Source organism: Nicotiana tabacum, chromosome 9, assembly GCF_000715075.1.
Source record: "Nicotiana tabacum cultivar K326 chromosome 9, ASM71507v2, whole genome shotgun sequence".
In the NCBI taxonomy this organism is placed as follows: domain Eukaryota; kingdom Viridiplantae; phylum Streptophyta; class Magnoliopsida; order Solanales; family Solanaceae; genus Nicotiana; species Nicotiana tabacum.
Window position 1 is genome coordinate 13,430,267 of NC_134088.1, and position 10,464 is coordinate 13,440,730.

Consider the following 10,464-nt stretch of genomic DNA (forward strand, 5'->3'; position numbering starts at 1 on the left):
GATATTTGTACATATAATCAGATTTACTACCCTTTGGAAATAGGACTCTTGCAAAGATTAAATGTGTAACTAAAAATCGACCATAGTTCAGGGGATATTTATGTTTCTTTCTATAGTTAAATTGTGTATGTAATAATCGTTGGCCACGCTGACTAATATTTCAAATTTTGCACAAGTAAGATCATCTAATATATATGTATTGTGTATATTAGTAGGTATTCTAATATAATATTCGAATTTCGGTATTGTTTTTCTTATATGGAATTTGTAAAAAATTTAACCAAATACAAAACTGGAATACAAAATTTTTGTTTTGTTTCATAATTCAATACATAACAAATTATGCACACCCCTAAACTGCCTAGGGCAGTTGTTACTATGACACCTCAGGCGAATCTGTTGAGTTTTATGTATTTAATTATACTAGTTTCTACGAACGTGCATTGCACGTTAATAATAAAACATAATTATTTAGTCATTATACAAAATAACAACAAATTAAAATGTCAAAATATCATTACATTAGGATATACGTAGATTCAAAATGATTGGATATATTTAAAAGGATATCCTTCATTTTCTAGATGCGAAAGTTGAATTCTGGGATAAACACATATTTGGAACCACATTAATCCATCAAGATTTTTGCATATATGACGTTATTGTCAAAGTTTCTACAAATCATCCTTATACCATTACATAAAATATTTGATGGATTTAAGTTTCTCAGTAGCATGATATGTACATTATTCTTCAAAACCAACTTGTATGCAATAGAAGTTCAATTTAACTTTGTTTAGAAACGTACAAGACACTAACAAACATAAGAAATAATGAACTTGCCAAAGTACTTGTGTGGTGGAAGGCTATTTAGTGTAAAGTATTGAAGTATTTTTTTCTGATATTAGTTGTTGGTATCATCTTCCACTGAATCGACACTAAGAAACGTTTTACTTTACTTGGGAACTTAATAATCAACGTCTCATTTAGTTGATCAATATATTCATGTTTGCAAGCTAAGATAGCTTTTTCTGTCATGTATGTTGCATAACTTTCATTTATTTAATGAGGAAAATATTTTTCTTATTAAGTGATCTTTACCACTAATATCACCATTGTCCTTGATAACTAATTGTTTAGAAGAAGGGCCAAATCATCTTTTATTGTATGCCCTTCTCTACTTTCGACATGAAGCAATAAATCACTGGATGCTGGATCTTTTGTTGCTTTCGTATTTCTTATTAGCTAATTTTTTTTATTATTTAGCTATAAGTATGATTTTACCAAGCTAGCATTAATAGTTGCTACTCTCGTCGATTTTGGAGCTATTTGTTGAACTTGACAAAAATCACCTCCAAAAATTATTACTTTTCTACCAAATCATCGTCATCCATTATATCTCTGAAGTTCCTATGAACTGTTTTGACCGCCTAATACTTTGTCATTAGCGTTTCATCCTAAATTATCAACTTTTCCTTCCTTATCAGTTTAGCATCATTGGTCTGCTTTGACATATTTATAATGATCGTTTCAGTTGTTTGAAGAGCAATTCTAGAGTGAGCTATATGATCCGTGATAAAGTTGTTGCTACTATACCACTTGTTGTTATGCCTCTTGGTCTTACATTTGCAGGTAATGCCTGATATAGAGATATCTTTTCGGTTCCTCCAGAGCCATCTACAAATTATGAATAATCTCACTCAATCGGAATTGATTCTTTGCAATATAGTTTTATAAGCTTGTTCTTGTTCATATAGAAGAGGCCACAAAAGTGTATTATTACTTCTCCTGAAATTATAGTCTTTCAATAAATCATAATCAATCTTTTATATGTACTTAGTACTGAAAATTGAGAAGTGCTCTAAGTAATAATGCTGGATCAAGTAGAAGAAGATACGATTGTTGAAAATTTACTGCTATTGCAACAAAAGAAGTATATATCAAGCATAATATAATTCCATTAACATACCTTTCTTTCCTTCCTGCAAAATTTATTTTAATTAGCGTACAAAATTAAACGTTATATAATCCTGATTTATAAGTAATCTATATCCTATATCTACCTGAAATTTGTGTTCGTGTTGCTTATGGTTTATCAAAAGAATTTATATAATTATTTAACTTAAAATTTTGAAATTTTCAGCGTATGATAAAGAACATTAAGTGTCAATTATCGTTATTGCTATCTTGTTGTACCATTTGAACAATAAATGATATCATGTTTCATAATAGGAAGTTCTTAATATTATTATTTAATTGAAAAAAGTGAGTTGGCGTAAATTTTCAAATAATTAGATACTAATTTACAAAGAGTTAGAAGGTCTAACCGATATAACAAAGAGTTCGAGATCTAATGATTATGTGATATGTTCAAAGCTATATATCAAGATAACTTGTTCCAAATAGAGTGATTCAAAAAGTAAATTAAGTATAACTTCTAGCTTGATAATGAACACATACGTCACCAAACAGGAAAAGAGATATAAATATTTTGTGCTCATATTGCTAGAATTGAACAAAATTATACGTAGAGAGACATATATAGTATTTTTTTTGGTAATTAATTTTTTTTTTACCAATTAAAAATATGTAGACATATATATTATTAACTATTGTTCGTATACATCAACTAACTATTTCAACAAATACATAAGTTATTTAAGTAATCAGCTCAAATAAATTCTTTTGTACCTAAGAAATTATTTCAGGAACTCCAAATTATTTGTCTAATATATATATAACCCACATGTATTGTTGATTTTGAATCTTAGGAAGCATAGAAGGGATGTTCCAAATTACGTATTAGCCAAGAGTAATTTTACGAATTTATTAAGTTTAAACAAAAATAGAAAGAAAGATATTGGAATCGTAAAAGTGAATATGGATAAACCTAACGTATAGTTCCTTCCAATTTTGGGGTTTTGTCTTTCTTCGTTTGGTTCACGTAGGATTCCTAACGTGTAGTATTATGTTCTAAAACTAATAGGATTATAAGGTTAATGTTAAGAATTTCGATTATGTCCTTTTATTGTGAGTTATTATATTTAATACTATAAGGTTATTTTTATAAACCGACATTATATTCATGCTTTTATAATAATATAGATTAAATACTTAAAAGAGGGTAAATGGGAAATGGAGGGAAATGAAATTTTTTAGTGAAATTCTAAGTTTCCCCCCTTTGGCAAAGGGACATTGTCCCATATTGGAAGGAGGAAGAAGTTTTTTATGGGTATATAAGCAATTGCTCTTCTTCTAACTCTTAAAGAGTTGAGAAGAAGGCAAGCCTCTCGTCGCCGTCGTCGCTTGCTCGGCTCGGCTTTGGATTCAGATTTGGATTTGGTCAAATGATCGATTGATTGATTAATTTTTTGGACCAAATTTATTTGTTAATAGTAAAATATTAACATAAATGTTTTAAATATTTGTTTTAATAACAAAATACTAATATTAAAATAAATATTAATATTAAATCCTCCAATCCGTTTTTCTGTTTTGGTAACAGAAAATTAACTACCCTCTTCAATTTTCCCTCTTTATTGTTGAGTAAATAGCCATTTATGTAATGGCATTTATGCTGTGGCCGTTTTGCAGAAACAACCATTTTGAAGAGTTGCACATCTTCAGATTTCAGCCCAACTTTGGCTATAAATACAACACTATTCTGCTCAGAATTTTCATATGATTTTCTAAGTTTCTCCTCCTTCTTCTGCATACTTTTAGCATCAAACAAAGCAACAGTAAGTGTGATTTGCTACCGAACTTAAGTTTTTCAACTACAAAATGGTAGGTAGCAAGTCTGTTATTACCCAAGTCCGGGAATTGCAAGTGATTATTCACGATTCCTTGCTGAAGGTATAAATCAAATTAATACTGACGTTGAAAGTAGTAATCTTAGTATTTTACTAACAAAAATTTCATTGAAGGTCTTGTCATCAATGAAGCATTCCAAGTAGCAACGATGATTGAGGAGTTGCCTCCTTTATGAAAGGACTTCAAAAACTACTTGAAACACAAACGCAAGGAGATGTCCCTTGAAGATCTCATTATTCGGTTGAGAATCGAAGAGGACAACAAAGCTACTGAAAAGAGAGGCCGTAGAAACTCAAGAATAATAGGAGAAAATATTGTTGAAGAGAACAAAAAGAGGAAGAAGGCTTCTGGACCGAAATACAACCCAAGCAAGAAGCGGTTCAGTAAAAATTGCTACAATTGTGGAAAAGCCGGACACAAATCTATGGAGTGTCGTGCTCCGAAGAAAGACAAGAAGAAGGGTCAAGCAAACATGGTTGAAAAGCATGATGATATTGATGACTTGTGTGCCATATTTTCCAAGTGCAACTCGGTGGGCAATCCTAAAAAGTGGTGGATTGATTATGGAGCCACTCGCCATGTTTGTGATGTTAGAGAAGCTTTTTCTACTTATGCTCCTATTGGACCCGATGAGACGATTTCTATGGGAAATGCTGCAAAGGCCAAGATTGAAGGATGTGTGAAGATATTTCTCAAAATGACTTCCGGCAAAGTGGTGACTTTGAACAACGTCCTTCATGTTCCCGGGATTAGGAAGAATTTAGTCTCTACTGGACTTCTTGTTAAGAATGATTTTAAATGTGTATTTGTATCCGATAAGTTTGTAATAAGTAAGAACGAGATGTTTGTGGGAAAAGGTTACCTCACTGAGGGTCTTTTCAAGCTGAATGTAATGGTTGTTGAAAATAATAATAAAATTTTAGCTTCGTCTTACTTACTTGAGTCAAATGAATTATGACATATACGTTTGGGTCATGTCAATTATAAAACCTTGCGGAAAATGATTAATTTAGAAGTATTGCCTAAGTTTGAATGTGACAAATCAAAATGTCAAGTATGTGTGGAATCTAAGTATGTTAAACATCCTTATAAGTCAGTTGAAAGGAATTCAAATCCTTTAGACTTAATTCACACAGATATTTATGACATGAAGTCAATACCATCTCGCGGTGGAAAGAAGTATTTCATAACTTTTATTGACGATAGTACTCGATATTGCTATGTTTACTTACTTAATAGTAAAGATGAAGCAATAGACGCATTCAAGCAATACAAAAATGAAGTTGAAACACAACTTAACAAGAAAATCAAAATGATAAGAAGTGATAAGGGCGGTGAATATGAATCTCCTTTGGAACAAATATGTTTAGAATATGGAATTATTCATCAAATAACGGCCCCTTACACGCCCCAATCCAATGGGATTGCAGAAAGAGAGAATTGTTCATTAAAGGAGATGATGAACGCATTATTAATAAGTTCTGGTTTGCCACAGAACTTATGGGGGAAGTCGTTCTTACGGCTAGCCGAATACTAAATCGAGTACCACATAGCAAAACACAATCCATTCCATATGAAAAATGGAAAGGAAGAAAGCCCAACTTGAATTATTTTAAAGTGTGGGGGTATTTGGAAAAAGTGCAAGTTCCTAAACCCACAAGGATAAAAATATGACCGAAAACCATTGATTGTGTTTTCATAGGATATGCAACTAATAGCAAAGCATATCGATTTCTGGTTGATAAATCAGAAATTCCTGACATTCATAATAATACGGTTATAGAATCAGATAATGCCGAGTTCTTTGAAAATATATATCCGTATAAAAAGGAATATGAGTCGATTGGTAAAGGATCTAAACAACCTCAGGAAGAAACAAAAGAAAGTACACTTAACCAGGAGGATCCAAGACGTAGTAAACGTCAAAGAACGTCTAATTCATTTGGACCAAATTTTGTGACTTTCTTATTGGAAAATGAGCCTCAAACATTTAAAGAAGTTATGTCTTCTTCGGAATCATTTTTATGGAAAGAGGCAGTCAATAGTGAAATAGAATCCATATTGAACAACCATACATGGGAATTGGTTGATCTTCCTCCTGGAAATAAACCGTTGGGTTCTAAATGGATCTTTAAGAGGAAAATAAAAGATGATGGCACTATTGACAAATATAAGGCAAGACTTGTGGTCAAAGGGTATAGACAATGAGAAGGTCTTGACTATTTTGATACATACTGTCCAGTTACAAGAATTATATCCATACGAACATTAGTAGCGTTAGCTGCAGTTTATGGTCTTGAAATTCATCAAATGGATGTTAAGACAACCTTCTTAAATAGAGAGTTGGAGGAAGAAATCTGCATGGAACAACCTGAAGGGTTTGTGGTTCCAGAAAAAGAAAATAAGGTCTGTAGACTTGTTAAGTCCCTTTACGGACTAAAACAAGCACCCAAACAATGGCATGTAAAATTTGACCAAACAATATTGTCAAATGGGTTTAAGATAAATGAATGTGATAAATGTGTGTACATTAAAAGTGTTCCAAATCACATAGTCATTGTTTGCTTATATGTGGATGATATGCTCATAATGAGTAATGACATTGCCAACATAAATGCTACTAAGCGTATGCTAACTAGCAAAGACTTGGGAGTTGTTGATTTAATTCTGGGGATTAAGATCCATAAGACTCCTCAAGGTCTGGCATTGTCACAATCTCATTATATTAAGACAATACTTGAAAAGTTCAAGCACTTAGGGTTTAAAGTTGTAAAGACTCCAATTGATGTGAATCTTGCATTAGCAAAGAACAAAGGCCAAAGCATATCACAGTTGGATTATGCTTGTATGTTGGGATGCTTAATGTACATCATGAATTGTACACGATCAGATATAGCTTGTGCTATAAGTAAATTGAGTAGATACACGAGCAATCCAGGTATACTGGAGGCTGTGATGCAAATTGGATGGCAATGAAACGAGTTTTGGGATATTTAGAACATACCCAGGGCTTTGCTTTGCACTACAGTAAATATCCTACAGTGATAGAGGGATATTGTGATACAAACTGGATCACCGGTTCAACTAATTCTAAGTCCACAAGTGGATATGTATTCACTATTGGTGGAGAGCGGTATCTTGGAAGTCATTCAAACAAACTTGTATTGCCCGCTCTACAATGGAGGCTGAGTTCATAGCCTTGGATAAAGTCGGTAAAGAAGCTGAATGGCTCCGAAATTTCTTGGAAGATATTCCATTTTGGCCCAAACCATTAGCACCAATATGCATACATTGCGATAGCCAAGCGGCAATTGGAAGGGCTGGGAGCGTTATGTATAATGGTAAATCTCGTCATATACGACGAAGACATAAAACTGTTAGACAATTACTCTCTAGAAATATTATCATGATTGACTATGTAAATCAAGTGATAATGTGTCCGATCCACTTACAAAAGGCCTAACTAGAGATGTAGTTGAGAAATCATCAAGGGGAATGAGACTGTAACCGAGAACAAGTCATAGTGGCGGTAACTCTACCTAGAAGACTGGAGATCCCAAGATCTAGGTTCAAGGAGATCAAACAAAGTCATTAATGATGGTTCAACATTATCAACTAAACTTTTGGTCCATTCTCATGATGAGACAATGTTCAGTATCAAGGATAAAGCATTAAAGCTTTTTAATGATATTTAAATTTGATACGGGGTATATCAAATAGTGTATCTACGGGATGACACGTTTAGGAATCACCTATGTAAGTGTGAAGTGTTAGCCGCTTGAAGGAGAACTTTGTAAGGCCAGTTCTCTATGCACTTATGAAACCAGGCGGTGTTCATGGATGAAACGAACACAACAATGAGAACAAAAGATGGTTAAGGGTTGGTTGTGTGATTTATGGTTGTCTAGGTATACACTAAAGTTCAACGGTTCAAAGATATCAAATCTACCGATTGACCGGGTATATCTGACATAAGTTAACTACGGAAAGATCAAAGGGAAACCTACTTATCCAGATGCAATTAGTCCTTGCTTGCGAATCACACAGCTTTCATGCATATTTTCGTGATATAGCCATTCCCCATTCATGTGGGGGATTATTGGGTTTTATGTATTTAATTATATTAAATACCTAAAAGATGGTGAATGGTAAATGGAGGGAAATGAAATTTTTTAGTGAAATTTTAAGTTTTCCCCCTTTTGGCAAAGGGACATTGTCCCATATTGGAAGAGGAAGAAGTTTTTTATGGGTATATAATGTAACGACTCGACCGGTCATTTTGAACTTTTGCATTTAGCCCGCTAGTTCTCGGGCATGACTTGCCTCGTGTGGTGTATTATGACTTATGTAAATTGTTGGTGTTGGATTTCAGGTTAATCAGAATGAATTTGGAGGGACAGTCTCAGTTGAAAGCTTAAAATTTGAAAGGTTTGACCAAAATTTGACTTATGTGTATTTAATCTCGGATTGGAATTTCTATGATTTGGTTAGCTCCGTTAGGTGATTTATGACTTAGGAGCGTGATCGAATTGTGCTTTGGAGGTCCATAGCTAATTTAGGCTTGAAATGCCGAAAGTCGGATGTTTGAAGTTTCCGGTCAGATAGTGAGATTTTTATTCAAGGAACGGAATGAAATTTCGAAAGTTGGAGTAGCTCTGTAGTGTTGAATATGACTTGCTTGCAAAATTTCAGGTCATTCGGACGTGATTTGATAGACTTTTTGATCGAAAGCATAATTTAAGAGTTCTTGGAGTTCTTAGGCTTGAATCCTATGTTAAATTGGTGATTTGATGTTGTTGTAAGCGTTCCGAAGTGTTGAACAAGTTTGAACAATGTCATGGGATGTGTTGGTACAATTTTTTTGAAGTTTCAGGGGTCCCGGATAGGTTCCGGGATATTTTAGGCCGAAAATCATAGCTGCAGCAGGTTCAGGAGGGTTGCAGGCCCCAAAACTCACCCACGCGGTCCGCACAAAAATAAGTGCACCCATGGTGAGTGCAGTGCGGACCTCACAAAAGCGGTCGCGTCCACGGTAGGCGTCGCGCGGACCGCACAAAAGTGGGTGCGGCCGTGGTGAAGAACATTCCGCTGGTCCTACTTCAGAAGCTCATATCTTTTGGGCTACAAGAAATTTTTAGATGATTCAAAAACTAGAGTTGTAGCCCTTCGTGTCTAGTTTCCAGAAAGGTAAAGATATTTCCATTTGGACATCTGTAGAAAATGTTATTGCCAAAATACTAAAGCCTATCACTGCAGAGGAAGGCCTGTGCGGCCGCGGTTGTCTTTGCGCGGACCGCACTGGCTTGCGCGGACCGCACTGGCTTGCGCGGACAGCACTGGCTTGTGCGGACCGCGGTCGATTTGGTGCGGCCCGCGGAGGCTGAAACCTGGAGGCTACACTATTAATACGAGGTTTTGGATTTTATTTGATATTTATACCTAGAGAGCTCGGATTTTGGCAATTTTTCGAAGGTTTTTCAACAAATTCATCGGGTAAGTGATTCTAACTTAGATTTTGGCTAGAGTACATGAATCTATCATTGAATTCATCATTTAATTCGTGATTTGGGATGGAATTTGGGAAGAAATTGTAAAAAATTTCAAAAATGTAAAATGATGATTTGAAGGACCAAATGGTATCGGAATTGGATAATTTTTATATGGTTAGACTCGTGAGAGTATAAGGATTCTAATTTTGTGAATTTTGTTAAATTCAAAGATGTGGGCCTGGGGGTCAGGTTTGACCAATTTTGGGAATTTTGTGGTAATTTGATTATTCTCAAGTGGGTTTTGTTCCCTTAGCACATTTTGATGGTTTGGTACTGATTTCGGCTAGATTTGGAGCATCCGGAAGCCGACTCGAGCGGTAAAGGCATCGCGGGCTAGAGTTTGCACCCGAATAGAGGTGAGTAATTGATGTAAATGATGTCTTGAGGCTTTGAAACCCCGGAATTTCACATTGCAACGCTATATTGAGGTGACTTGCACGCTGGATAACGGGCGTGGGGTAGAGCACCATTGGGGATTGTGACTTGGTCCATCCCGAGAGATGTTTTTACCGTGTTTTCTACTTGAACTAAATTGAGAATCATCCTTACTTAGATTTGATTGTTATATTTGGTCTTCTTGCCAATTCTTTGAATCCTTCAGGGATTGATATCACTGTTTTCGCATATTTTGCATATCATTTGATCTCAGACCAAGGTTTTAAATACTGTTTTGCAAAGTCAGCCATTTTTCTAAGATTTGAAAACTTAAATGATATTTCTAAATGATATTTCGGGCTGAGAACTATTATTTTACGAATGCCCAAGGGGCTTATGATGATTTCTGGACTGAGCATGGATCGGGTTGTGCGCCACAACTGGTTGATTACATTGATATTGAGGCCGAGAGCCTGGGTGATTATACTGATATTGATATGAGGCCGAGGGCCTAGATTTGATGTCACGAGATGGCTTGATATTGCGCTTGGGCTATAGGAGCCCCTCCGGAGTCTGTACACACCCTCAGTGAGCGCCATCAACGATAAATAAATATGGATGGCTCGGGCTGCATGCTGTAGTGGGTACCAGAGGGTATCGTCATATGCATTGCATTGCACTCATGCATTTATTCCTTATCTGCATTATCTGCCATAATAATTATATG